The following is a 26,955-nucleotide window of genomic DNA, read 5'->3' on the forward strand; positions in this document are numbered from 1 at the left end:
CAGGGCAAAGCGCCACGGGCCCCAACCTAAACGTTGCAGCTGCCCACTAAGTGCTGGGCAGCTGTGGAAAATGAGCGTGGGCACCACGGTGCCTTTTAAATCAATATTGCGGGGGTTGGAGCCTCTCCTGGACTCTAAATGCCCAAAATGCCCCTAGAGTGTTCTAGCGCTCTAGAACAACGATTGCCCTCCTCGTTGGAGTCCCAATCAGGGACTCGAGAAATCGCCAGGAATAATGCCCCGTAACGTTGGAGCGACCCGCTGCCTTCCGGGGCCGCTCTGAGTACCAAAGGAAATGCCCCCGTGTGCGTTGGGGCCCTCGCCGGCTCTTCAAAACATAGCCCCCAACGGTGAAGTCCTTCTCATGGACTCAAAGAGATTAGTGCCCCCAAACGTCGGAGCCTCGAGGCTCTGAACCACTGATGCGCCGATAGGTGGGGGCGAAGGGGGCGTTCTCCGTGGGGAGACCCCGTCGGAGCGGCCCGCAACGGCGGCGCCGCTGCGGAGGGCAGGGATCAGAAGCCCCCACCCCCCCGAGTCCCGCTTACCTGGGGCTCTGCTCCGGGGTGCAGGGCAGCCGGGCGGGAGCTTCCTCCGGTCCTCGGAGGCTCCTGTCTGCCTCCTTTAGTGACGCCTGCACTTCACCCGGAGGGGGGGGGACTCGAAGCGGAGTCCTCCTCACCGGTGCTCTCCCTCGCTGCCGGGAGCCCCGCGGGTGCAGGCGCTGGCTTTCTCCTCCCGCCCAGGAACGCGGGGTGGGCTCCCGTCGACTTCCTGGTGTGGGACGAGGCCCCACCCACGTCTCCACAAGACTTGCCTGACTTCCTGTGGGCCGCTACGATGCGGCAGTGTATGGAGAGCTCGGGCTGCGGCGGTGATTTCGATACAGCGCAAATAAGCGGGGTGGGCACCCGCTCGCCAATGAAGCTACAATAAATCGAGGTGGGCACTCGATATGGGCGGCAAGGTCCCTGGCAGGGTGGGCACCTGCCAGGGGGACTTTAGAATCGGCAAAGACGGGGCAAACGCCGGGTGGGCACCGGCTGGCATCAATAAAGCGCTCCTGAGCGCTAGAGGCAAATCCAAGCGCTTTGGGGGAAAGAAAAGCGCTTCCAGGCGCTTAGGGGACCCAAACAAAGCTCTCCCAGCGCTTTAGGGGCAAAAGAACCTCAAAGTCCAGCAACGTTCTTCCCTGCATGCAGCAGGGCAGGGGTGGGGGGCAAGGCTGGACCCAGAGCCAGCTCACTGGGCCTCCAGGCAGGGAGGTAATCCAAGTGGCGGTCCTCTGGTCCAGCAGCAGCAGCAGCCCCCCTCAGGTAAGATCCTGGCAGAGAACAGTTTCTGTGGGGACACAGCCCCATTTTTATACAGTAAAAACCCTTTGTTCTGGGTTCAGGGTGAGGGGGAAAACCAGTCGCCGCTGGTTGGGGAGCACCCTTGATGTGCTCAGCCCCTCACTCTATTCACTGGCAGGGCTAGGGTCGTCAGTCGCACCACAGGGGGCGGAGCCAGCATTGTGTGGGGAAAACCCTGCCCTATTCAGGACCCAGGTGTACTCCTCCCACCCATCTAGCTGCTGATCTCCCCATTCACCACTGGGTGACTCATCCTGACTCTGGGGAATCCCTAGCCCGTCACATGACCTCAACCAGCCAATCACGCGACAAGGCACACATTTTACACTGCACACCGAAGTGCCCACTTCTAGAAGTGGCACTTCCATACTAGGTACATGCACGCCGCACACATCACCGTGCAGCATTCAAGAGGGGTCTTGTTTATCAGGGACTTAGTTTTATGTCATTTCTGAGTTGGAAGAGAGGTCTTGTGTATCAGAGACATAGATTTGCGTCATTTCTGCATTAGAAGAGAGGTCTTGTGTATCAGAGACGTAGTTTTATGTCATTTCTGAGTTAGAAGGGGGTCTTGTGTATCAGAGACGTAGTATTATATCATTTCTGAGGTAGAAGACTGGTCTTGTGTATCAGAGACGTTCTTTTATGTTATTTCTGAGTTGGCAGAGGGGTCTTGTGTATCAGATACATAATTCTACGTCATTTCTGAGTTTTAAGAGGGATCTTGTGTATCAAAGACATAGTTTTACGTAATTTCTGAGTTGGAAGAGGGGTCTTGTGTATCAGAGACGTTGTTTTACATCATTTCTGAGTTGGAAGAGAGATCTTGTATATCAAAGACATAGTTTTAAGTCATTTCTGAGTTTGAAGAGGGGTCTTGTGTATTAGAGATGTAGTTTTATGTCATTTCTGAGTTGGAAGAGAGATCTTGTGTATCACAGACTTAGTTTTACGTCATTTCTGAGTTAGAAGAGGGGTCCTGTGTATCAAAGACATAGTTTTGCGTAATTTCTGAGTTAGAAGAGGGGTCTTGTGTATCAAAGACGTAGTTTTACGTCATTTCTGAGTTGGAAGAGGGGTCGTGTGTATTAGAGACATAGTTTTACGTCATTTCTGAGTTGGAAGAGGGGTTTTGTGTATCAGAGACGTAGTTTTACATCATTTCTCTGTTGGAAAATAGGTCTTGTGTATTAGAGACGTAGTTGTGCGTCATTTCTGAGTTAGAAGAGGGGTCTTGTGTATCAGAGATGTCGCTTTATGTCATTTCTGAGTTAGAAGAGGGGTTCTTTGTATCAGAGACATAGTTTTACAACATTTCAGAGTTGGAAGAGGTGTCTTGTGTATCAGAGACAAAGTTTTATGTCATTTCTGAGTTGGAAAAGAGATCTTGTGTATCATAGACATAGTTTTACATCATTTCTGAGTTAGAAGAGGGGTCTTGTGTATCAAAGACATAGTTTTACGTCATTTCTGGGTTAGAAGAGGGGTCTTGTATATCAAAGACACAGTTTTGCGTCATTTCTGAGTTTGAAGAGGGGACTTGTGTATCAAAGACATAGTTTTACGTCATTTCTGGGTTAGAAGAGGGGTCTTGTATATCAAAGACACAGTTTTGCGTCATTTCTGAGTTTGAAGAGGGGACTTGTATATCAAAGACACAGTTTTGCGTCATTTCTGAGTTGAAAGAGAGGTCTTGTGTATTAGTGACATAGTTTTACGTAATTTCTGAGTTGGAAGAGGGGTCTTGTGTATTAGAGACATAGTTTTACCTCATTTCTGAGTTGGAAGAGGGGTCTTGTGTATTAAAGACATAGTTTTGCGTCTTTTCTGAGTTCGAAAAGGGGTCTTCTGTATCAAAGAAATAGTTTTACGTAATTTCTGAGTTGGAAGAGGGGTCTTGCGTATTAGAGACATAGTTTTACCTCATTTCTGAGTTGGAAGAGGGGTCTTGTGTATTAGAGACATAGTTTTACCTCATTTCTGAGTTGGAAGAGGGGTCTTGTGTATCAGAGATGTAGTTTTACATCATTTCTGAGTTGGAAGAGAGGTCTTGTGTATCAGAGACATCGTTTTGCGTCATTTCTGAGTTAGAAGAGAGGTCTTGTGTATCAGAGATGTAGTTTTATGTAATTTCTGAGTTAGAAGGGGGTCTTGTGTAGTAAAGACATAGTTTTATGTCATTTCTGAGTTAGAAGAGGGCTCTTGTGTATTAAAGACATAGTTTTACGTCATTTCTGAGTTAGAAGAGGGGTCTTGTGTATTAATGACATAGTTTTGCATCATTTCTGAGTTAGAAGAGGGGTCTTGTGTATCAGAGACGTAGTTTTACGTCATTTCTGAGTTGGAAGAGGGGTCTTGTGTATCAGAGACATAGTTTTACTTCATTTCTGAGTTGGAAGAGAGGTCTTGTGTATCAGAGACATAGATTTGCGTCATTTCTGAGTTAGAAGAGAGGTCTTGTGTATCAGAGACGTAGTTTTATGTCATTTCTGAGTTAGAAGGGGGTCTTGTGTATCAGAGACGTAGTATTATATCATTTCTGAGGTAGAAGACTGGTCTTGTGTATCAAAGACGTACTTTTATGTTATTTCTGAGTTGGCAGAGGGGTCTTGTGTATCAGATACATAATTCTACGTCATTTCTGAGTTTTAAGAGGGATCTTGTGTATCAAAGACATAGTTTTACGTAATTTCTGAGTTGGAAGAGGGGTCTTGTGTATCAGAGACGTTGTTTTACATCATTTTTGAGTTGGAAGAGAGATCTTGTGTATCAAAGACATAATTTTAAGTCATTTCTGAGTTTGAAGAGGCATCTTGTGTATTAGAGATGTAGTTTTATGTCATTTCTGAGTTGGAAGAGAGATCTTGTGTATCACAGACTTAGTTTTACGTCATTTCTGAGTTAGAAGAGGGGTCCTGTGTATCAAAGACATAGTTTTGCGTAATTTCTGAGTTAGAAGAGGGGTCTTGTGTATCAAAGACGTAGTTTTACGTCATTTCTGAGTTGGAAGAGGGGTCGTGTGTATCAGAGACATAGTTTTATTTCATTTCTGAGTTGACAGAGGGGTCTTGTGTATTAGAGACATAGTTTTACGTCATTTCTGAGTTGGAAGAGGGGTTTTGTGTATCAGAGACGTAGTTTTACATCATTTCTGTGTTGGAAGACAGGTCTTGTGTATTAGAGACGTAGTTTTGCGTCATTTCTGAGTTAGAAGAGGGGTCTTGAGTATCAGAGATGTCGTTTTATGTCATTTCTGAGTTAGAAGAGGGGTCTTGTGTATCAGATACATAGTTTTACATCATTTCAGAGTTGGAAGAGGGGTCTTGTGTATCAGAGACAAAGTTTTATGTCATTTCTGAGTTGGAAAAGAGATCTTGTGTATCATAGACATAGTTTTACATCATTTCTGAGTTAGATGAGGGGTCTTGTGTATCAAAGACATAGTTTTGCGTCATTTCTGGGTTGGAAGAGGGGTCTTGTGTATCAGAGATGTAGTTTTAAGTCATTTCTGAGATGGAAGAGAGGTCTCATGCATCAGACACATAATTTGCGTAATTTCTGAGTTAGAAGACAGGTGTTGTGTATGAGAGACGTAGTTTTATATCATTTCTGAGTTAGAAGGGGGTCTTGTGTATCAGAGACATGGTTCTACGTCATTTCTGAGTTGTAAGAGGGATCTTGTGTATCAAAGACATCGTTTTACGTAATTTCTGAGTTGGAAGAGGGGTCTTGTTTATCAGAGACGTAGTTTTACATCATTTCTGAGTTGGAAGAGAGATCTTGTGTGTCAGAGACATAGTTTTAAGTCATTTCTGAGTTAGAAGAGGGGTCTTGTGTATTGGAGATGTAGTTTTACGCCATTTCTGAGTTAGAAGAGTGGTCTTGTGTATCAGGGACGTAGTTTTATATCATTTCTGAGTTGGAAGAGAGATCTTGTGTATCACAGACATAGTTTTACGCCATTTCTGAGTTAGAAGAGGGGTCTTGTGTATCAAAGACTTAGTGAACGTCATTTCTGAGTTGGAAAAGGGGTCTTATTTATCAGAGACGTAGTTTTATGTCATTTCTGAGTTGGAAGAGAGGTCTTGTGTATAAGAGATATAGTTTTACGTCAATTCTGAGTTAAAAGATGGTCTAGTGTAGTAAAGACATAGTTTTACGTCATTTCTGAGTTAGAAGAGGTCTCTTGTGTATTAAAGACATAGTTTTACGTCAATTCTGAGTTGGAAGAGGGGTCGTGTGCATTAGAGACGTAGTTTTATGTCATTTCTGAGTTGACAAAGGAGTCTTGTGTATAAGAGACATCGTTTTATGTCATTTCTGAGTTGGAAGAGGGGTCTTGTGTATTAGAGACGTAGTTTTACATCATTTCTGTGTTGGAAGAGAGGTCTTGTGTATTAGAGACATCGTTTTACGTCATTTCTGAGTTAGAAGAGGGGTCTTGTGTGTCAGAGACGTAGTTTTATGTCATTTCTGAGTTAGAAGTGGTCTTGTGTATCAGAGACGTAGTATTATATCATTTCTAAGGTAGAAGAGGGGTCTTGTCTATCAGAGACGTAGTTTTATGTTATTTCTGAGTTGGCAGAGGGTCTTGTGTATCAGAGACATAGTTCTACGTCATTTCTGAGATGTAAGAGGGATCTTGTGTATCAAAGACATAGTTTTACGTAATTTCTGAGTTGGAAGAGGGGTCTTGTTTATCAGAGACATAGTTTTACGTCATTTCTGAGTTGGAAGAGAGATCTTGTGTGTCAGAGACATAGTTTTAAGTCATTTCTGAGTTAGAAGAGGGGTCTTGTGTATTAGAGATGTAGTTTTACGTAATTTCTGAGTTGGAAGAGGGGTCTTGTGTATCGGGGACGTAGTTTTATGTCATTTCTGAGTTGGAAGAGAGATCTTGTGTATCACAGACATAGTTTTACACCATTTCTGAGTTAGAAGAGGGGTCTTGTGTATCAAAGACATAGTTTTGCGTCATTTCTGAGTTGGAAAAGGGGTCTTGTGTATCAGAGACGTAGTTTTATGTCATTTCTGAGTTGGAAGAGAGGTCTTGTGTATTAGAGATATCGTTTTACATCAATTCTGAGTTAAAAGATGGTCTAGTGTAGTAAAGACATAGTTTTACGTCATTTCTGAGTTAGAAGAGGGGTCTTGTGTATCAAAGACGTAGTTTTACGTCAATTCTGAGTTGGAAAAGCGGTCGTGTGTGTCAGAGACGTAGTTTTATGTCATTTGTGAGTTGACAGAGGGGTCTTGTGTATTAGAGACATAGTTTTACATCATTTCTGAGTTGGAAGAGAGGTCTTGTGTATTAGAGACATAGTTGTGCGTCATTTCTGATTTAGAAGTGGGGTCTTGTGTATCAGAGATGTAGTTTTATGTCATTTCTGAGTTAGAAGAGGGGTCTTGTGTATCAGAGACGTAGTTTTACGTCATTTCTGAGTTGGAAGAGAGATCTTGTGTATCAAAGACATAGTTTTAAGTCATTTCTGAGTAAGAAGAGGGGTCTTGTGTATCAGAGACATAGTTTTACGTCATTTCTGAGTTGGAAGAGTGGTCTTGTGTATCAGAGACATAGTTTTACGGCATTTCTGAGTTGGAAAAGAGATCTTGTGCATCAGAGACATAGTTTACGTCATTTCTGAGTTAGAAGAGGGTCTTTGTATTAAAGACATAGTTTTGCATCATTTCTGAGTTGGAAGAGGGTATTGTGTATCAGAGACGTAGTTTTATGTCATTTCTGAGTTGGAAGAGTGGTCTTGTGTATTAGAGACATACTTTTACGTAATTTCTGAGTTAAAAGATGGGTCTAGTGTATTAAAGACATAGTTTTACGTAATTTCTGAGTTAGAAGAGGGCTCTTGTGTATTAAAGACATAGATTTACATCATTTCTGAGTTTGAAGAGGGGTCTTGTATATTAAAGACATAGCTTTGCATCATTTCTGAGTTGGAAAAGGGGTCGTGTGTATCAGAAACGTAGTTTTATGTCATTTCTGAGTTGGCAGAGGGGTCTTGTGTATCAGAGACATAGTTTTACATCATTTCTGAGTTGGAAGAGGTGTCTTGTGTATCAGAGACTTAGTTTTATGTCATTTCTGAGTTGAAAGAGAGATCTTGTGTATAAAAGACATAGTTTTACATCATTTCTGAGTTAGAAGAGGGTTCTTGTTTATCAAAGACATAGTTTTACGTCATTTCTGAGTTAGAAGAGGGGTCTTGTGTATCAAAGACATAGTTTTGCGTCATTTCTGAGTTAGAAGACTGGTCCTGTGTATCAAAGATATAGTTTTACGTCATTTGTGAGTTGGAAGAGGGGTCTTGTGTATCACAGATGTACTTTTATTGCATTTCTGAGTTGGAAGAGAGGTCTTGTGTATTAGAGACATAGTTTTACGTCATTTCTGAGTTGAAAGATGGGTCTAGTGTAGTAAAGACATAGTTTTACGTCATTTCTCAGTTAGAAGAGGGCTCTTGCGTATTCAAGACATCGTTTTGCATCATTTCTGAGTTAGAAAAGGGGTCTTGTGTATCAAAGACATAGTTTTACGTCATTTCCGAGTTGGAAGAGGGGTCTTGTTTATCAGAGACGTACTTTTACCTCATTTCTGAGTTGGAAGAGGGGTCTTGTGTATCAGAGAAGTAGTTTTACGTAATTTCAGAGTTGGAAGAGACGTCTTGTGTATAAGAGACATAGTTTTGCGTCATTTCTGAGTTAGAAGAGAGGTCCTGTGTATCAGAGATGTAGTTTTATGTCATTTCTGAGTTAGAAGGGGGTCTTGTGTAGTAAAGACATAGTTTACGTCATTTCTGAGTTAGAAGAGGGCTCTTGTGTATTAAAGACATATTTTTACATAATTTCTGAGTTAGAAGAGGGGTCTTGTGTATCAAAGACATAGTTTTGCGTCATTTCTGAGTTAGAAGACTGGTCCTGTGTATCAAAGATATAGTTTTACGTCATTTGTGAGTTGAAAGAGGGGTCTTGTGTATCACAGATGTACTTTTATTGCATTTCTGAGTTGGAAGAGAGGTCTTGTGTATTAGAGACATAGTTTTACGTCATTTCTGAGTTGAAAGATGGGTCTAGTGTAGTAAAGACATAGTTTTACGTCATTTCTCAGTTAGAAGAGGGCTCTTGTGTATTAAAGACATCGTTTTGCATCATTTCTGAGTTAGAAAAGGGGTCTTGTGTATCAAAGACATAGTTTTACGTCATTTCCGAGTTGGAAGAGGGGTCTTGTTTATCAGAGACGTAGTTTTATGTCATTTCTGAGTTGGCAGAGGTGTCTTGTGTATTATAGACATACTTTTACCTCATTTCTGAGTTGGAAGAGGGGTCTTGTGTATCAGAGACGTAGTTTTACGTAATTTCAGAGTTGGAAGAGACGTCTTGTGTATAAGAGACATAGTTTTGCGTCATTTCTGAGTTAGAAGAGAGGTCCTGTGTATCAGAGATGTAGTTTTATGTCATTTCTGAGTTAGAAGGGGGTCTTGTGTAGTAAAGACATAGTTTACGTCATTTCTGAGTTAGAAGAGGGCTCTTGTGTATTAAAGACATATTTTTACATAATTTCTGAGTTAGAAGAGGGGTCTTGTGTATTAAAGACATAGTTTTGCGTCATTTCTGAGTTAGAAGAGGGGTCTTGTGTATCAGAGATGTAGTTTTACGTCATTTCTGAGTTGGAAGAGGGGTCTTGGGTATCAGAGACATAGTTTTACGTCATTTCTGAGTTGGAAGAGAGATCTTGTGTATCAGAGACATCGTTTTACTTCATTTCTGAGTTAGAAGAGGGGTCTTGTGTATCAGAGACATAGTTTTACATCATTTCTGAGTTGGAAAAGAGATCTTGTGTATCTGAGACAAGGTTTTACATAATTTCTGAGTTAGAAGAGGGGTCTTGTGTATCAGAGACATAGTTTTACGTCATTTCAGTGTTAGAAGAGGTGTCTTGTGTATCAAAGACATAGTTTTACGTCATTTCTGAGTTAACCGATGGGGCTAGTGTATTAAAGACATAGTTCTACGTAATTACCGATTTAGAAGAGGGGTCTTGTGTATCAAAGACATAGTTTTACGTCATTTCTGAGTTGGAAGACGGGTCGTGTGTATCAGAGACGTAGTTTTATTTCATTTCTGAGTTGACAGAGGGGTCTTGTGGATTAGAGACATAGTTTTATGTCATTTCTGAGTTGGAAGAGGGGTTTTGTGTATCAGAGACATAGTTTTACGTCATTTCTGAGTTGGAAGAGGGGTTTTGTGTATCAGAGACGTAGTTTTACATCATTTCTGTGTTGGAAGACAGGTCTTGTGTATTAGAGACGTAGTTTTGCGTCATTTCTGAGTTAGAAGAGGGGTCTTGAGTATCAGAGATGTCGTTTTATGTCATTTCTGAGTTAGAAGAGGGGTCTTGTGTATAAGATACATAGTTTTACATCATTTCAGAGTTGGAAGAGGGGTCTTGTGTATCAGAGACAAAGTTTTATGTCATTTCTGAGTTGGAAAAGAGATCTTGTGTATCATAGACATAGTTTTACATCATTTCTGAGTTAGAAGAGGGGTCTTGTGTATCAAAGACATAGTTTTGCGTCATTTCTGGGTTGGAAGAGGGGTCTTGTGTATCAGAGATTTAGTTTTAAGTCATTTCTGAGATGGAAGAGAGGTCTTGTGCATCAGACACATAATTTGCGTCATTTCTGAGTTAGAAGACAGGTGTTGTGTATGAGAGACGTAGTTTTATATCATTTCTGAGTTAGAAGGGGGTCTTGTGTATCAGAGACATGGTTCTACGTCATTTCTGAGTTGTAAGAGGGATCTTGTGTATCAAAAACATCGTTTTACGTAATTTCTGAGTTGGAAGAGGGGTCTTGTTTATCAGAGACGTAGTTTTACGTCATTTCTGAGTTGGAAGAGAGATCTTGTGTGTCAGAGACATAGTTTTAAGTCATTTCTGAGTTAGAAGAGGGGTCTTGTGCATTGGAGATGTAGTTTTACGCCATTTCTGAGTTAGAAGAGTGGTCTTGTGTATCAGGGACGTAGTTTTATATCATTTCTGAGTTGGAAGAGAGATCTTGTGTATCACAGACATAGTTTTACGCCATTTCTGAGTTAGAAGAGGGGTCTTGTGTATCAAAGACATAGTTTTGCGTCATTTCTCAGTTAGAAGAGGGGTCTTGTGTATCAAAGACATAGTTTTACGTCATTTCTGAGTTGGAAAAGGGGTCTTGTGTATCAGAGACGTAGTTTTATGTCATTTCTGAGTTGGAAGAGAGGTCTTGTGTATTAGAGATATAGTTTTACGTCAATTCTGAGTTAAAAGATGGTCTAGTGTAGTAAAGACATAGTTTTACGTCATTTCTGAGTTTGAAGAGGGCTCTTGTGTATTAAAGACATAGTTTTGTGTCATTTCTGAGTTAGAAGAGGGGTCTTGTGTATCAAAGACGTAGTTTTACGTCAATTCTGAGTTGGAAAAGCGGTCGTGTGTGTCAGAGACGTAGTTTTATGTCATTTCTGAGTTGACAGAGGGGTCTTGTGTATTAGAGACATAGTTTTACGTCATTTCTGAGTTGGAAAAGGGGTCTTGTGTATCAGAGACATAGTTTTACATCATTTCTGAGTTGGAAGAGAGGTCTTGTGTATTAGAGACATAGTTGTGCGTCATTTCTGACTTAGAAGAGGGGTCTTGTGTATCAGAGATGTAGTTTTATGTCATTTCTGAGTTAGAAGAGGGGTCTTGTGTATCAGAGACGTAGTTTTACGTCATTTCTGAGTTGGAAGAGAGATCTTGTGTATCAAAGACATAGTTTTAAGTCATTTCTGAGTAAGAAGAGGGGTCTTGTGTATCAGAGACATAGTTTTACGTCATTTCTGAGTTGGAAGAGTGGTCTTGTGTATCAGAGACATAGTTTTACGGCATTTCTGAGTTGGAAAAGAGATCTTGTGCATCAGAGACATAGTTTTACGTCATTTCTGAGTTAGAAGAGGGTCTTTGTATTAAAGACATAGTTTTGCATCATTTCTGAGTTGGAAGAGGGGTATTGTGTATCAGAGACGTAGTTTTATGTCATTTCTGAGTTGGAAGAGTGGTCTTGTGTATTAGAGACATACTTTTACGTAATTTCTGAGTTAAAAGATGGGTCTAGTGTATTAAAGACATAGTTTTACGTAATTTCTGAGTTAGAAGAGGGCTCTTGTGTATTAAAGACATAGATTTACATCATTTCTGAGTTTGAAGAGGGGTCTTGTATATTAAAGACATAGCTTTGCATCATTTCTGAGTTGGAAAAGGGGTCGTGTGTATCAGAAACGTAGTTTTATGTCATTTCTGAGTTGGCAGAGGGGTCTTGTGTATCAGAGACATAGTTTTACGTCATTTCTGAGTTGGAAGAGGTGTCTTGTGTATCAGAGACTTAGTTTTATGTCATTTCTGAGTTGAAAGAGAGATCTTGTGTATAAAAGACATAGTTTTACATCATTTCTGAGTTAGAAGAGGGGTTTTGTTTATCAAAGACATAGTTTTACGTCATTTCTGAGTTAGAAGAGGGGTCTTGTGTATCAAAGACATAGTTTTGCGTCATTTCTGAGTTAGAAGACTGGTCCTGTGTATCAAAGATATAGTTTTACGTCATTTGTGAGTTGGAAGAGGGGTCTTGTGTATCACAGATGTACTTTTATTGAATTTCTGAGTTGGAAGAGAGGTCTTGTTTATTAGAGACATAGTTTTACGTCATTTCTGAGTTGAAAGATGGGTCTAGTGTAGTAAAGACATAGTTTTACGTCATTTCTCAGTTAGAAGAGGGCTCTTGTGTATTAAAGACATTGTTTTGCTTCATTTCTGAGTTAGAAAAGGGGTCTTGTGTATCAAAGACATAGTTTTACGTCATTTCCGAGTTGGAAGAGGGGTCTTGTTTATCAGAGACGTAGTTTTATGTCATTTCTGAGTTGGCAGAGGTGTCTTGTGTATTATAGACATACTTTTACCTCATTTCTGAGTTGGAAGAGGGGTATTGTGTATCAGAGACGTAGTTTTACGTAATTTCAGAGTTGGAAGAGACGTCTTGTGTATAAGAGACATAGTTTTGAGTCATTTCTGAGTTAGAAGAGAGGTCCTATGTATCAGAGATGTAGTTTTATGTCATTTCTGAGTTAGAAGGGGGTCTTGTGTAGTAAAGACATAGTTTACGTCATTTCTGAGTTAGAAGAGGGCTCTTGTGTATTAAAGACATATTTTTACATAATTTCTGAGTTAGAAGAGGGGTCTTGTGTATTAAAGACATAGTTTTGCGTCATTTCTGAGTTAGAAGAGAGGTCTTGTGTATCAGAGACGTAGTTTTACGTCATTTCTGAGTTGGAAGAGGGGTCTTGGGTATCAGGAACATAGTTTTACGTCATTTCTGAGTTGGAAGAGAGATCTTGTGTATCAGAGACATCGTTTTACGTCATTTCTGAGTTAGAAGAGGGGTCTTGTGTATCAGAGACATAGTTTTACATCATTTCTGAGTTGGAAAAGAGATCTTGTGTATCTGAGACATAGTTTTACATAATTTCTGAGTTAGAAGAGGGGTCTTGTGTATCAGAGACATAGTTTTACGTCATTTCAGTGTTAGAAGAGGTGTCTTGTGTATCAAAGACATAGTTTTACGTCATTTCTGAGTTAACCGATGGGGCTAGTGTATTAAAGACATAGTTCTACGTAATTTCTGATTTAGACGAGGGGTCTTGTGTATCAAAGACATAGTTTTACGTCATTTCTGAGTTGGAAGAGGGGTCGTGTGTATCAGAGACGTAGTTTTATTTCATTTCTGAGTTGACAGAGGGGTCTTGTGGATTAGAGACATAGTTTTATGTCATTTCTGAGTTGGAAGAGGGGTTTTGTGTATCAGAGACATAGTTTTACGTCATTTCTTAGTTGGAAGAGGGGTTTTGTGTATCAGAGACGTAGTTTTACATCATTTCTGTGTTGGAAGACAGGTCTTGTGTATTAGAGACGTAGTTTTGCGTCATTTCTGAGTTAGAAGAGGGGTCTTGAGTATCAGAGATGTCGTTTTATGTCATTTCTGAGTTAGAAGAGGGGTCTTGTGTATCAGATACATAGTTTTACATCATTTCAGAGTTGGAAGAGGGGTCTTGTGTATCAGAGACAAAGTTTTATGTCATTTCTGAGTTGGAAAAGAGATCTTGTGTATCATAGACATAGTTTTACATCATTTCTGAGTTAGAAGAGGGGTCTTGTGTATCAAAGACATAGTTTTGCGTCATTTCTGGGTTGGAAGAGGGGTCTTGTGTATCAGAGATGTAGTTTTAAGTCATTTCTGAGATGGAAGAGAGGTCTTATGCATCAGACACATAATTTGCGTAATTTCTGAGTTAGAAGACAGGTGTTGTGTATGAGAGACGTAGTTTTATATCATTTCTGAGTTAGAAGGGGGTCTTGTGTATCAGAGACATGGTTCTACGTCATTTCTGAGTTGTAAGAGGGATCTTGTGTATCAAGGACATCATTTTACGTAATTTCTGAGTTGGAAGAGAGGTCTTGTTTATCAGAGACATAGTTTTACGTCATTTCTGAGTTGGAAGAGAGATCTTGTGTGTCAGAGACATAGTTTTAAGTCATTTCTGAGTTAGAAGAGGGGTCTTGTGTATTGGAGATGTAGTTTTACACCATTTCTGAGTTAGAAGAGTGGTCTTGTGTATCAGGGACGTAGTTTTATATCATTTCTGAGTTGGAAGAGAGATCTTGTGTATCACAGACATAGTTTTACGCCATTTCTGAGTTAGAAGAGGGGTCTTGTGTATCAAAGACATAGTGAACGTCATTTCTGAGTTGGAAAAGGGGTCTTATTTATCAGAGACGTAGTTTTATGTCATTTCTGAGTTGGAAGAGAGGTCTTGTGTATTAGAGATATAGTTTTACGTCAATTCTGAGTTAAAAGATGGTCTAGTGTAGTAAAGACATAGTTTTACGTCATTTCTGAGTTAGAAGAGGTCTCTTGTGTATTAAAGACATAGTTTTACGTCAATTCTGAGTTGGAAGAGGGGTCGTGTGTATCAGAGACGTAGTTTTATGTCGTTTCTGAGTTGACAAAGGGGTCTTGTGTATAAGAGACATCGTTTTATGTCATTTCTGAGTTGGAAGAGGGGTCTTGTGTATCAGAGACGTAGTTTTACATCATTTCTGTGTTGGAAGAGAGGTCTTGTGTATTAGAGACGTAGTTTTGCATCATTTCTGAGTTGAAAGAGGGGTCTTGTGTATCAGAGATGTAGTTTTATGTCATTTCTAAGTTGACAGATGGGTCTTGTGTATTAGAGACATCGTTTTACGTCATTTCTGAGTTAGAAGAGGGGTCTTGTGTATCAGAGACGTAGTTTTATGTCATTTCTGAGTTAGAAGTTGTCTTGTGTATCAGAGACGTAGTATTATATCATTTCTGAGGTAGAAGAGGGGTCTTGTCTATCAGAGACGTAGTTTTATGTTATTTCTGAGTTGGCAGAGGGTCTTGTGTATCAGAGACATAGTTCTACGTCATTTCTGAGATGTAAGAGGGATCTTGTGTATCAAAGACATAGTTTTACGTAATTTCTGAGTTGGAAGAGGGGTCTTGTTTATCAGAGACATAGTTTTACGTCATTTCTGAGTTGGAAGAGAGATCTTGTGTGTCAGAGACATAGTTTTAAGTCCTTTCTGAGTTAGAAGAGGGGTCTTGTGTATTAGAGATGTAGTTTTACGTAATTTCTGAGTTGGAAGGGGGGTCTTGTGTATCAGGGACGTAGTTTTATGTCATTTCTGAGTTGGAAGAGAGATCTTGTGTATCACAGACATAGTTTTACACCATTTCTGAGTTAGAAGAGGGGTCTTGTGTATCAAAGACATAGTTTTGCGTCATTTCTCAGTTAGAAGAGGGGTCTTGTGTATCAAAGACATAGTTTTACGTCATTTCTGAGTTGGAAAAAGGGTCTTGTGTATCAGAGACGTAGTTTTATGTCATTTCTGAGTTGGAAGAGAGGTCTTGTGAATTAGAGATATAGTTTTACGTCAATTCTGAGTTAAAAGATGGTCTAGTGTAGTAAAGACATAGTTTTACGTCATTTCTGAGTTAGAAGAGGGGTCTTGTGTATCAAAGACATAGTTTTACGTCAATTCTGAGTTGGAAAAGCGGTCATGTGTGTCAGAGACGTAGTTTTATGTCATTTCTGAGTTGGAAGAGAGGTCTTGTGTATTAGAGACATAGTTGTGCGTCATTTCTGATTTAGAAGTGGGGTCTTGTGTATCAGAGATGTAGTTTTATGTCATTTCTGAGTTAGAAGAGGGGTCTTGTGTATCAGAGACGTAGTTTTACGTCATTTCTGAGTTGGAAGAGAGATCTTGTGTATCAAAGACATAGTTTTAAGTCATTTCTGAGTAAGAAGAGGGGTCTTGTGTATCAGAGACATAGTTTTACGTCATTTCTGAGTTGGAAGAGTGGTCTTGTGTATCAGAGACATAGTTTTACGGCATTTCTGAGTTGGAAAAGAGATCTTGTGCATCAGAGACATAGTTTTACGTCATTTCTGAGTTGGAAGAGGGTATTGTGTATCAGAGACGTAGTTTTATGTCATTTCTGAGTTTGAAGAGTGGTCTTGTGTATTAGAGACATACTTTTACGTAATTTCTGAGTTAAAAGATGGGTCTAGTGTATTAAAGACATAGTTTTACGTAATTTCTGAGTTAGAAGAGGGCTCTTGTGTTTTAAAGACATAGATTTACATCATTTCTGAGTTTGAAGAGGGGTCTTGTATATTAAAGACATAGCTTTGCATCATTTCTGAGTTGGAAAAGGGGTCGTGTGTATCAGAAACGTAGTTTTATGTCATTTCTGAGTTGGCAGAGGGGTCTTGTGTATCAGAGACATAGTTTTACGTCATTTCTGAGTTGGAAGAGGTGTCTTGTGTATCAGAGACTTAGTTTTATGTCATTTCTGAGTTGAAAGAGAGATCTTGTGTAGAAAAGACATAGTTTTACATCATTTCTGAGTTAGAAGAGGGGTCTTGTTTATCAAAGACATAGTTATACGTCATTTCTGAGTTAGAAGACTGGTCCTTTGTATCAAAGATATAGTTTTACGTCATTTGTGAGTTGGAAGAGGGGTCTTGTGTATCACAGATGTACTTTTATTGCATTTCTGAGTTGGAAGAGAGGTCTTGTGTATTAGAGACATAGTTTTACGTCATTTCTGAGTTGAAAGATGGTCTAGTGTAGTAAAGACATAGTTTTACGTCATTTCTCAGTTAGAAGAGGGCTCTTGTGTATTAAAGACATCGTTTTGCATCATTTCTGAGTTAGAAAAGGGGTCTTGTGTATCAAAGACATAGTTTTACGTCATTTCCGAGTTGGAAGAGGGGTCTTGTTTATCAGAGACGTAGTTTTATGTCATTTCTGAGTTGGCAGAGGTGTCTTGTGTATTATAGACATACTTTTACCTCATTTCTGAGTTGGAAGAGGGGTCTTGTGTATCAGAGACGTAGTTTTACGTAATTTCAGAGTTGGAAGAGACGTCTTGTGTATAAGAGACATAGTTTTGCGTCATTTCTGAGTTAGAAGAGAGGTCCTGTGTATCAGAGATGTAGTTTTATGTCATTTCTGAGTTAGAAGGGGGTCTTGTGTAGTAAAGACATAGTTTACGTCATTTCTGAGTTAGAAGAGGGCTCTTGTGTATTAAAGACATATTTTTACATAATTTCTGAGTTAGAAGAGGGGTCTTGTGTATTAAAGACATAGTTTTGCGTCATTTCTGAGTTAGAAGAGGGGTCTTGTGTATCAGAGACGTAGTTTTACGTCATTTCTGAGTTGGAAGAGGGGTCTTGGGTATCAGAGACATAGTTTTACGTCATTTCTGAGTTGGAAGATAGATCTTGTGTATCAGAGACATCGTTTTACGTCATTTCTGAGTTGGAAAAGAGATCTTGTGTATCAAAGACATAGTTTTGCATCATTTCTGGGTTGGAAGAGGGGTCTTGTGTATCAGAGATGTAGTTTTAAGTCATTTCTGAGATGGAAGAGAGGTCTTATGCATCAGACACATAATTTGCGTCATTTCTGAGTTAGAAGACAGGTGTTGTGTATGAGAGACGTAGTTTTATATCATTTCTGAGTTAGAAGGGGGTCTTGTGTATCAGAGACATGGTTCTACATCATTTCTGAGTTGTAAGAGGGATCTTGTGTATCAAAGACATCGTTTTACGTAATTTCTGAGTTGGAAGAGGGGTCTTGTTTATCATAGACGTAGTTTTACGTCATTTCTGAGTTGGAAGAGAGATCTTGTGTGTCAGAGACATAGTTTTAAGTCATTTCTGAGTTAGAAGAGGGGTATTGTGTATTGGAGATGTAGTTTTACGCCATTTCTGAGTTAGAAGAGTGGTCTTGTGTATCAGGTACGTAGTTTTATATCATTTCTGAGTTGGAAGAGAGATCTTGTGTATCACAGACATAGTTTTACGCCATTTCTGAGTTAGAAGAGGGGTCTTGTGTATCAAAGACATAGTGAACGTCATTTCTGAGTTGGAAAAGGGGTCTTATTTATCAGAGACGTAGTTTTATGTCATTTCTGAGTTGGAAGAGAGGTCTTGTGTATTAGAGATATAGTTTTACGTCAATTCTGAGTTAAAAGATGGTCTAGTGTAGTAAAGACATAGTTTTACGTCATTTCTGAGTTAGAAGAGGTCTCTTGTGTATTAAAGACATAGTTTTACGTCAATTCTGAGTTGGAAGAGGGGTCGTGTGTATTAGAGACGTAGTTTTATGTCATTTCTGAGTTGACAAAGGAGTCTTGTGTATAAGAGACATCGTTTTATGTCATTTCTGAGTTGGAAGAGGGGTCTTGTGTATCAGAGACGTAGTTTTACATCATTTCTGTGTTGGAAGAGAGGTCTTGTGTATTAGAGACATCGTTTTACGTCATTTCTGAGTTAGAAGAGGGGTCTTGTGTGTCAGAGACGTAGTTTTATGTCATTTCTGAGTTAGAAGTGGTCTTGTGTATCAGAGACGTAGTATTATATCATTTCTAAGGTAGAAGAGGGGTCTTGTCTATCAGAGACGTAGTTTTATGTTATTTCTGAGTTGGCAGAGGGTCTTGTGTATCAGAGACATAGTTCTACGTCATTTCTGAGATGTAAGAGGGATCTTGTGTATCAAAGACATAGTTTTACGTAATTTCTGAGTTGGAAGAGGGGTCTTGTTTATCAGAGACATAGTTTTACGTCATTTCTGAGTTGGAAGAGAGATCTTGTGTGTCAGAGACATAGTTTTAAGTCATTTCTGAGTTAGAAGTGGGGTCTTGTGTATTAGAGATGTAGTTTTACGTAATTTCTGAGTTGGAAGAGGGGTCTTGTGTATCGGGGACGTAGTTTTATGTCATTTCTGAGTTGGAAGAGAGATCTTGTGTATCACAGACATAGTTTTACACCATTTCTGAGTTAGAAGAGGGGTCTTGTGTATCAAAGACATAGTTTTGCGTCATTTCTGAGTTGGAAAAGGGGTCTTGTGTATCAGAGACGTAGTTGTATGTCATTTCTGAGTTGGAAGAGAGGTCTTGTGTATTAGAGATATAGTTTTACATCAATTCTGAGTTAAAAGATGGTCTAGTGTAGTAAAGACATAGTTTTACGTCATTTCTGAGTTAGAAGAGGGGTCTTGTGTATCAAAGACGTAGTTTTACGTCAATTCTGAGTTGGAAAAGCGGTCGTGTGTGTCAGAGACGTAGTTTTATGTCATTTGTGAGTTGACAGAGGGGTCTTGTGTATTAGAGACATAGTTTTACATCATTTCTGAGTTGGAAGAGAGGTCTTGTGTATTAGAGACATAGTTGTGCGTCATTTCTGATTTAGAAGTGGGGTCTTGTGTATCAGAGATGTAGTTTTACGTCATTTCTGAGTTGGAAGAGAGATCTTGTGTGTCAGAGACATAGTTTTAAGTCATTTCTGAGTTAGAAGTGGGGTCTTGTGTATTAGAGATGTAGTTTTACGTAATTTCTGAGTTAAAAGATGGTCTAGTGTAGTAAAGACATAGTTTTACGTCATTTCTGAGTTAGAAGAGGTCTCTTGTGTATTAAAGACATAGTTTTACGTCAATTCTGAGTTGGAAGAGGGGTCGTGTGTATCAGAGACGTAGTTTTATGTCGTTTCTGAGTTGACAAAGGGGTCTTGTGTATAAGAGACATCGTTTTATGTCATTTCTGAGTTGGAAGAGGGGTCTTGTGTATCAGAGACGTAGTTGTACATCATTTCTGTGTTGGAAGAGAGGTCTTGTGTATTAGAGACGTAGTTTTGCATCATTTCTGAGTTGAAAGAGGGGTCTTGTGTATCAGAGATGTAGTTTTATGTCATTTCTAAGTTGACAGATGGGTCTTGTGTATTAGAGACATCGTTTTACGTCATTTCTGAGTTAGAAGAGGGGTCTTGTGTATCAGAGACGTAGTTTTATGTCATTTCTGAGTTAGAAGTTGTCTTGTGTATCAGAGACGTAGTATTATATCATTTCTGAGGTAGAAGAGGGGTCTTGTCTATCAGAGACGTAGTTTTATGTTATTTCTGAGTTGGCAGAGGGTCTTGTGTATCAGAGACATAGTTCTACGTCATTTCTGAGATGTAAGAGGGATCTTGTGTATCAAAGACATAGTTTTACGTAATTTCTGAGTTGGAAGAGGGGTCTTGTTTATCAGAGACATAGTTTTACGTCATTTCTGAGTTGGAAGAGAGATCTTGTGTGTCAGAGACATAGTTTTAAGTCCTTTCTGAGTTAGAAGAGGGGTCTTGTGTATTAGAGATGTAGTTTTACGTAATTTCTGAGTTGGAAGGGGGGTCTTGTGTATCAGGGACGTAGTTTTATGTCATTTCTGAGTTGGAAGAGAGATCTTGTGTATCACAGACATAGTTTTACACCATTTCTGAGTTAGAAGAGGGGTCTTGTGTATCAAAGACATAGTTTTGCGTCATTTCTCAGTTAGAAGAGGGGTCTTGTGTATCAAAGACATAGTTTTACGTCATTTCTGAGTTGGAAAAAGGGTCTTGTGTATCAGAGACGTAGTTTTATGTCATTTCTGAGTTGGAAGAGAGGTCTTGTGAATTAGAGATATAGTTTTACGTCAATTCTGAGTTAAAAGATGGTCTAGTGTAGTAAAGACATAGTTTTACGTCATTTCTGAGTTAGAAGAGGGGTCTTGTGTATCAAAGACATAGTTTTACGTCAATTCTGAGTTGGAAAAGCGGTCATGTGTGTCAGAGACGTAGTTTTATGTCATTTCTGAGTTGGAAGAGAGGTCTTGTGTATTAGAGACATAGTTGTGCGTCATTTCTGATTTAGAAGTGGGGTCTTGTGTATCAGAGATGTAGTTTTATGTCATTTCTGAGTTAGAAGAGGGGTCTTGTGTATCAGAGACGTAGTTTTACGTCATTTCTGAGTTGGAAGAGAGATCTTGTGTATCAAAGACATAGTTTTAAGTCATTTCTGAGTAAGAAGAGGGGTCTTGTGTATCAGAGACATAGTTTTACGTCATTTCTGAGTTGGAAGAGTGGTCTTGTGTATCAGAGACATAGTTTTACGGCATTTCTGAGTTGGAAAAGAGATCTTGTGCATCAGAGACATAGTTTTACGTCATTTCTGAGTTGGAAGAGGGTATTGTGTATCAGAGACGTAGTTTTATGTCATTTCTGAGTTTGAAGAGTGGTCTTGTGTATTAGAGACATACTTTTACGTAATTTCTGAGTTAAAAGATGGGTCTAGTGTATTAAAGACATAGTTTTACGTAATTTCTGAGTTAGAAGAGGGCTCTTGTGTTTTAAAGACATAGATTTACATCATTTCTGAGTTTGAAGAGGGGTCTTGTATATTAAAGACATAGCTTTGCATCATTTCTGAGTTGGAAAAGGGGTCGTGTGTATCAGAAACGTAGTTTTATGTCATTTCTGAGTTGGCAGAGGGGTCTTGTGTATCAGAGACATAGTTTTACGTCATTTCTGAGTTGGAAGAGGTGTCTTGTGTATCAGAGACTTAGTTTTATGTCATTTCTGAGTTGAAAGAGAGATCTTGTGTAGAAAAGACATAGTTTTACATCATTTCTGAGTTAGAAGAGGGGTCTTGTTTATCAAAGACATAGTTATACGTCATTTCTGAGTTAGAAGACTGGTCCTTTGTATCAAAGATATAGTTTTACGTCATTTGTGAGTTGGAAGAGGGGTCTTGTGTATCACAGATGTACTTTTATTGCATTTCTGAGTTGGAAGAGAGGTCTTGTGTATTAGAGACATAGTTTTACGTCATTTCTGAGTTGAAAGATGGTCTAGTGTAGTAAAGACATAGTTTTACGTCATTTCTCAGTTAGAAGAGGGCTCTTGTGTATTAAAGACATCGTTTTGCATCATTTCTGAGTTAGAAAAGGGGTCTTGTGTATCAAAGACATAGTTTTACGTCATTTCCGAGTTGGAAGAGGGGTCTTGTTTATCAGAGACGTAGTTTTATGTCATTTCTGAGTTGGCAGAGGTGTCTTGTGTATTATAGACATACTTTTACCTCATTTCTGAGTTGGAAGAGGGGTCTTGTGTATCAGAGACGTAGTTTTACGTAATTTCAGAGTTGGAAGAGACGTCTTGTGTATAAGAGACATAGTTTTGCGTCATTTCTGAGTTAGAAGAGAGGTCCTGTGTATCAGAGATGTAGTTTTATGTCATTTCTGAGTTAGAAGGGGGTCTTGTGTAGTAAAGACATAGTTTACGTCATTTCTGAGTTAGAAGAGGGCTCTTGTGTATTAAAGACATATTTTTACATAATTTCTGAGTTAGAAGAGGGGTCTTGTGTATTAAAGACATAGTTTTGCGTCATTTCTGAGTTAGAAGAGGGGTCTTGTGTATCAGAGACGTAGTTTTACGTCATTTCTGAGTTGGAAGAGGGGTCTTGGGTATCAGAGACATAGTTTTACGTCATTTCTGAGTTGGAAGATAGATCTTGTGTATCAGAGACATCGTTTTACGTCATTTCTGAGTTGGAAAAGAGATCTTGTGTATCAAAGACATAGTTTTGCATCATTTCTGGGTTGGAAGAGGGGTCTTGTGTATCAGAGATGTAGTTTTAAGTCATTTCTGAGATGGAAGAGAGGTCTTATGCATCAGACACATAATTTGCGTCATTTCTGAGTTAGAAGACAGGTGTTGTGTATGAGAGACGTAGTTTTATATCATTTCTGAGTTAGAAGGGGGTCTTGTGTATCAGAGACATGGTTCTACATCATTTCTGAGTTGTAAGAGGGATCTTGTGTATCAAAGACATCGTTTTACGTAATTTCTGAGTTGGAAGAGGGGTCTTGTTTATCATAGACGTAGTTTTACGTCATTTCTGAGTTGGAAGAGAGATCTTGTGTGTCAGAGACATAGTTTTAAGTCATTTCTGAGTTAGAAGAGGGGTATTGTGTATTGGAGATGTAGTTTTACGCCATTTCTGAGTTAGAAGAGTGGTCTTGTGTATCAGGTACGTAGTTTTATATCATTTCTGAGTTGGAAGAGAGATCTTGTGTATCACAGACATAGTTTTACGCCATTTCTGAGTTAGAAGAGGGGTCTTGTGTATCAAAGACATAGTGAACGTCATTTCTGAGTTGGAAAAGGGGTCTTATTTATCAGAGACGTAGTTTTATGTCATTTCTGAGTTGGAAGAGAGGTCTTGTGTATTAGAGATATAGTTTTACGTCAATTCTGAGTTAAAAGATGGTCTAGTGTAGTAAAGACATAGTTTTACGTCATTTCTGAGTTAGAAGAGGTCTCTTGTGTATTAAAGACATAGTTTTACGTCAATTCTGAGTTGGAAGAGGGGTCGTGTGTATTAGAGACGTAGTTTTATGTCATTTCTGAGTTGACAAAGGAGTCTTGTGTATAAGAGACATCGTTTTATGTCATTTCTGAGTTGGAAGAGGGGTCTTGTGTATCAGAGACGTAGTTTTACATCATTTCTGTGTTGGAAGAGAGGTCTTGTGTATTAGAGACATCGTTTTACGTCATTTCTGAGTTAGAAGAGGGGTCTTGTGTGTCAGAGACGTAGTTTTATGTCATTTCTGAGTTAGAAGTGGTCTTGTGTATCAGAGACGTAGTATTATATCATTTCTAAGGTAGAAGAGGGGTCTTGTCTATCAGAGACGTAGTTTTATGTTATTTCTGAGTTGGCAGAGGGTCTTGTGTATCAGAGACATAGTTCTACGTCATTTCTGAGATGTAAGAGGGATCTTGTGTATCAAAGACATAGTTTTACGTAATTTCTGAGTTGGAAGAGGGGTCTTGTTTATCAGAGACATAGTTTTACGTCATTTCTGAGTTGGAAGAGAGATCTTGTGTGTCAGAGACATAGTTTTAAGTCATTTCTGAGTTAGAAGTGGGGTCTTGTGTATTAGAGATGTAGTTTTACGTAATTTCTGAGTTGGAAGAGGGGTCTTGTGTATCGGGGACGTAGTTTTATGTCATTTCTGAGTTGGAAGAGAGATCTTGTGTATCACAGACATAGTTTTACACCATTTCTGAGTTAGAAGAGGGGTCTTGTGTATCAAAGACATAGTTTTGCGTCATTTCTGAGTTGGAAAAGGGGTCTTGTGTATCAGAGACGTAGTTGTATGTCATTTCTGAGTTGGAAGAGAGGTCTTGTGTATTAGAGATATAGTTTTACATCAATTCTGAGTTAAAAGATGGTCTAGTGTAGTAAAGACATAGTTTTACGTCATTTCTGAGTTAGAAGAGGGGTCTTGTGTATCAAAGACGTAGTTTTACGTCAATTCTGAGTTGGAAAAGCGGTCGTGTGTGTCAGAGACGTAGTTTTATGTCATTTGTGAGTTGACAGAGGGGTCTTGTGTATTAGAGACATAGTTTTACATCATTTCTGAGTTGGAAGAGAGGTCTTGTGTATTAGAGACATAGTTGTGCGTCATTTCTGATTTAGAAGTGGGGTCTTGTGTATCAGAGATGTAGTTTTATGTCATTTCTGAGTTAGAAGAGGGGTCTTGTGTATCAGAGACGTAGTTTTACGTCATTTCTGAGTTGGAAGAGAGATCTTGTGTATCAAAGACATAGTTTTAAGTCATTTCTGAGTAAGAAGAGGGGTCTTGTGTATCAGAGACATAGTTTTACGTCATTTCTGAGTTGGAAGAGTGGTCTTGTGTATCAGAGACATAGTTTTACGGCATTTCTGAGTTGGAAAAGAGATCTTGTGCATCAGAGACATAGTTTTACGTCATTTCTGAGTTAGAAGAGGGTCTTTGTATTAAAGACATAGTTTTGCATCATTTCTGAGTTGGAAGAGGGTATTGTGTATCAGAGACGTAGTTTTATGTCATTTCTGAGTTGGAAGAGTGGTCTTGTGTATTAGAGACATACTTTTACGTAATGTCTGAGTTAAAAGATGGGTCTAGTGTATTAAAGACATAGTTTTACGTAATTTCTGAGTTAGAAGAGGGCTCTTGTGTATTAAAGACATAGATTTACATCATTTCTAAGTTTGAAGAGGGGTCTTGTATATTAAAGACATAGCTTTGCATCATTTCTGAGTTGGAAAAGGGGTCGTGTGTATCAGAAACGTAGTTTTATGTCATTTCTGAGTTGGCAGAGGGGTCTTGTGTATCAGAGACATAGTTTTACATCATTTCTGAGTTGGAAGAGGTGTCTTGTGTATCAGAGACTTAGTTTTATGTCATTTCTGAGTTGAAAGAGAGATCTTGTGTATAAAAGACATAGTTTTACATCATTTCTGAGTTAGAAGAGGGTTCTTGTTTATCAAAGACATAGTTTTACGTCATTTCTGAGTTAGAAGAGGGGTCTTGTGTATCAAAGACATAGTTTTGCGTCATTTCTGAGTTAGAAGACTGGTCCTGTGTATCAAAGATATAGTTTTACGTCATTTGTGAGTTGGAAGAGGGGTCTTGTGTATCACAGATGTACTTTTATTGCATTTCTGAGTTGGAAGAGAGGTCTTGTGTATTAGAGACATAGTTTTACGTCATTTCTGAGTTGAAAGATGGGTCTAGTGTAGTAAAGACATAGTTTTACGTCATTTCTCAGTTAGAAGAGGGCTCTTGCGTATTAAAGACATCGTTTTGCATCATTTCTGAGTTAGAAAAGGGGTCTTGTGTATCAAAGACATAGTTTTACGTCATTTCCGAGTTGGAAGAGGGGTCTTGTTTATCAGAGACGTACTTTTACCTCATTTCTGAGTTGGAAGAGGGGTCTTGTGTATCAGAGAAGTAGTTTTACGTAATTTCAGAGTTGGAAGAGACGTCTTGTGTATAAGAGACATAGTTTTGCGTCATTTCTGAGTTAGAAGAGAGGTCCTGTGTATCAGAGATGTAGTTTTATGTCATTTCTGAGTTAGAAGGGGGTCTTGTGTAGTAAAGACATAGTTTACGTCATTTCTGAGTTAGAAGAGGGCTCTTGTGTATTAAAGACATATTTTTACATAATTTCTGAGTTAGAAGAGGGGTCTTGTGTATCAAAGACATAGTTTTGCGTCATTTCTGAGTTAGAAGACTGGTCCTGTGTATCAAAGATATAGTTTTACGTCATTTGTGAGTTGGAAGAGGGGTCTTGTGTATCACAGATGTACTTTTATTGCATTTCTGAGTTGGAAGAGAGGTCTTGTGTATTAGAGACATAGTTTTACGTCATTTCTGAGTTGAAAGATGGGTCTAGTGTAGTAAAGACATAGTTTTACGTCATTTCTCAGTTAGAAGAGGGCTCTTGTGTATCAAAGACATAGTTTTAAGTCATTTCTGAGTAAGAAGAGGGGTCTTGTGTATCAGAGACATAGTTTTACGTCATTTCTGAGTTGGAAGAGTGGTCTTGTGTATCAGAGACATAGTTTTACGGCATTTCTGAGTTGGAAAAGAGATCTTGTGCATCAGAGACATAGTTTTACGTCATTTCTGAGTTAGAAGAGGGTCTTTGTATTAAAGACATAGTTTTGCATCATTTCTGAGTTGGAAGAGGGTATTGTGTATCAGAGACGTAGTTTTATGTCATTTCTGAGTTTGAAGAGTGGTCTTGTGTATTAGAGACATACTTTTACGTAATTTCTGAGTTAAAAGATGGGTCTAGTGTATTAAAGACATAGTTTTACGTAATTTCTGAGTTAGAAGAGGGCTCTTGTGTTTTAAAGACATAGATTTACATCATTTCTGAGTTTGAAGAGGGGTCTTGTATATTAAAGACATAGCTTTGCATCATTTCTGAGTTGGAAAAGGGGTCGTGTGTATCAGAAACGTAGTTTTATGTCATTTCTGAGTTGGCAGAGGGGTCTTGTGTATCAGAGACATAGTTTTACGTCATTTCTGAGTTGGAAGAGGTGTCTTGTGTATCAGAGACTTAGTTTTATGTCATTTCTGAGTTGAAAGAGAGATCGTGTGTATAAAAGACATAGTTTTACATCATTTCTGAGTTAGAAGAGGGGTCTTGTTTATCAAAGACATAGTTATACGTCATTTCTGAGTTAGAAGACTGGTCCTTTGTATCAAAGATATAGTTTTACGTCATTTGTGAGTTGGAAGAGGGGTCTTGTGTATCACAGATGTACTTTTATTGCATTTCTGAGTTGGAAGAGAGGTCTTGTGTA

Source organism: Triturus cristatus, chromosome 6, assembly GCF_964204655.1.
Source record: "Triturus cristatus chromosome 6, aTriCri1.1, whole genome shotgun sequence".
Lineage (NCBI taxonomy): Eukaryota > Metazoa > Chordata > Amphibia > Caudata > Salamandridae > Triturus > Triturus cristatus.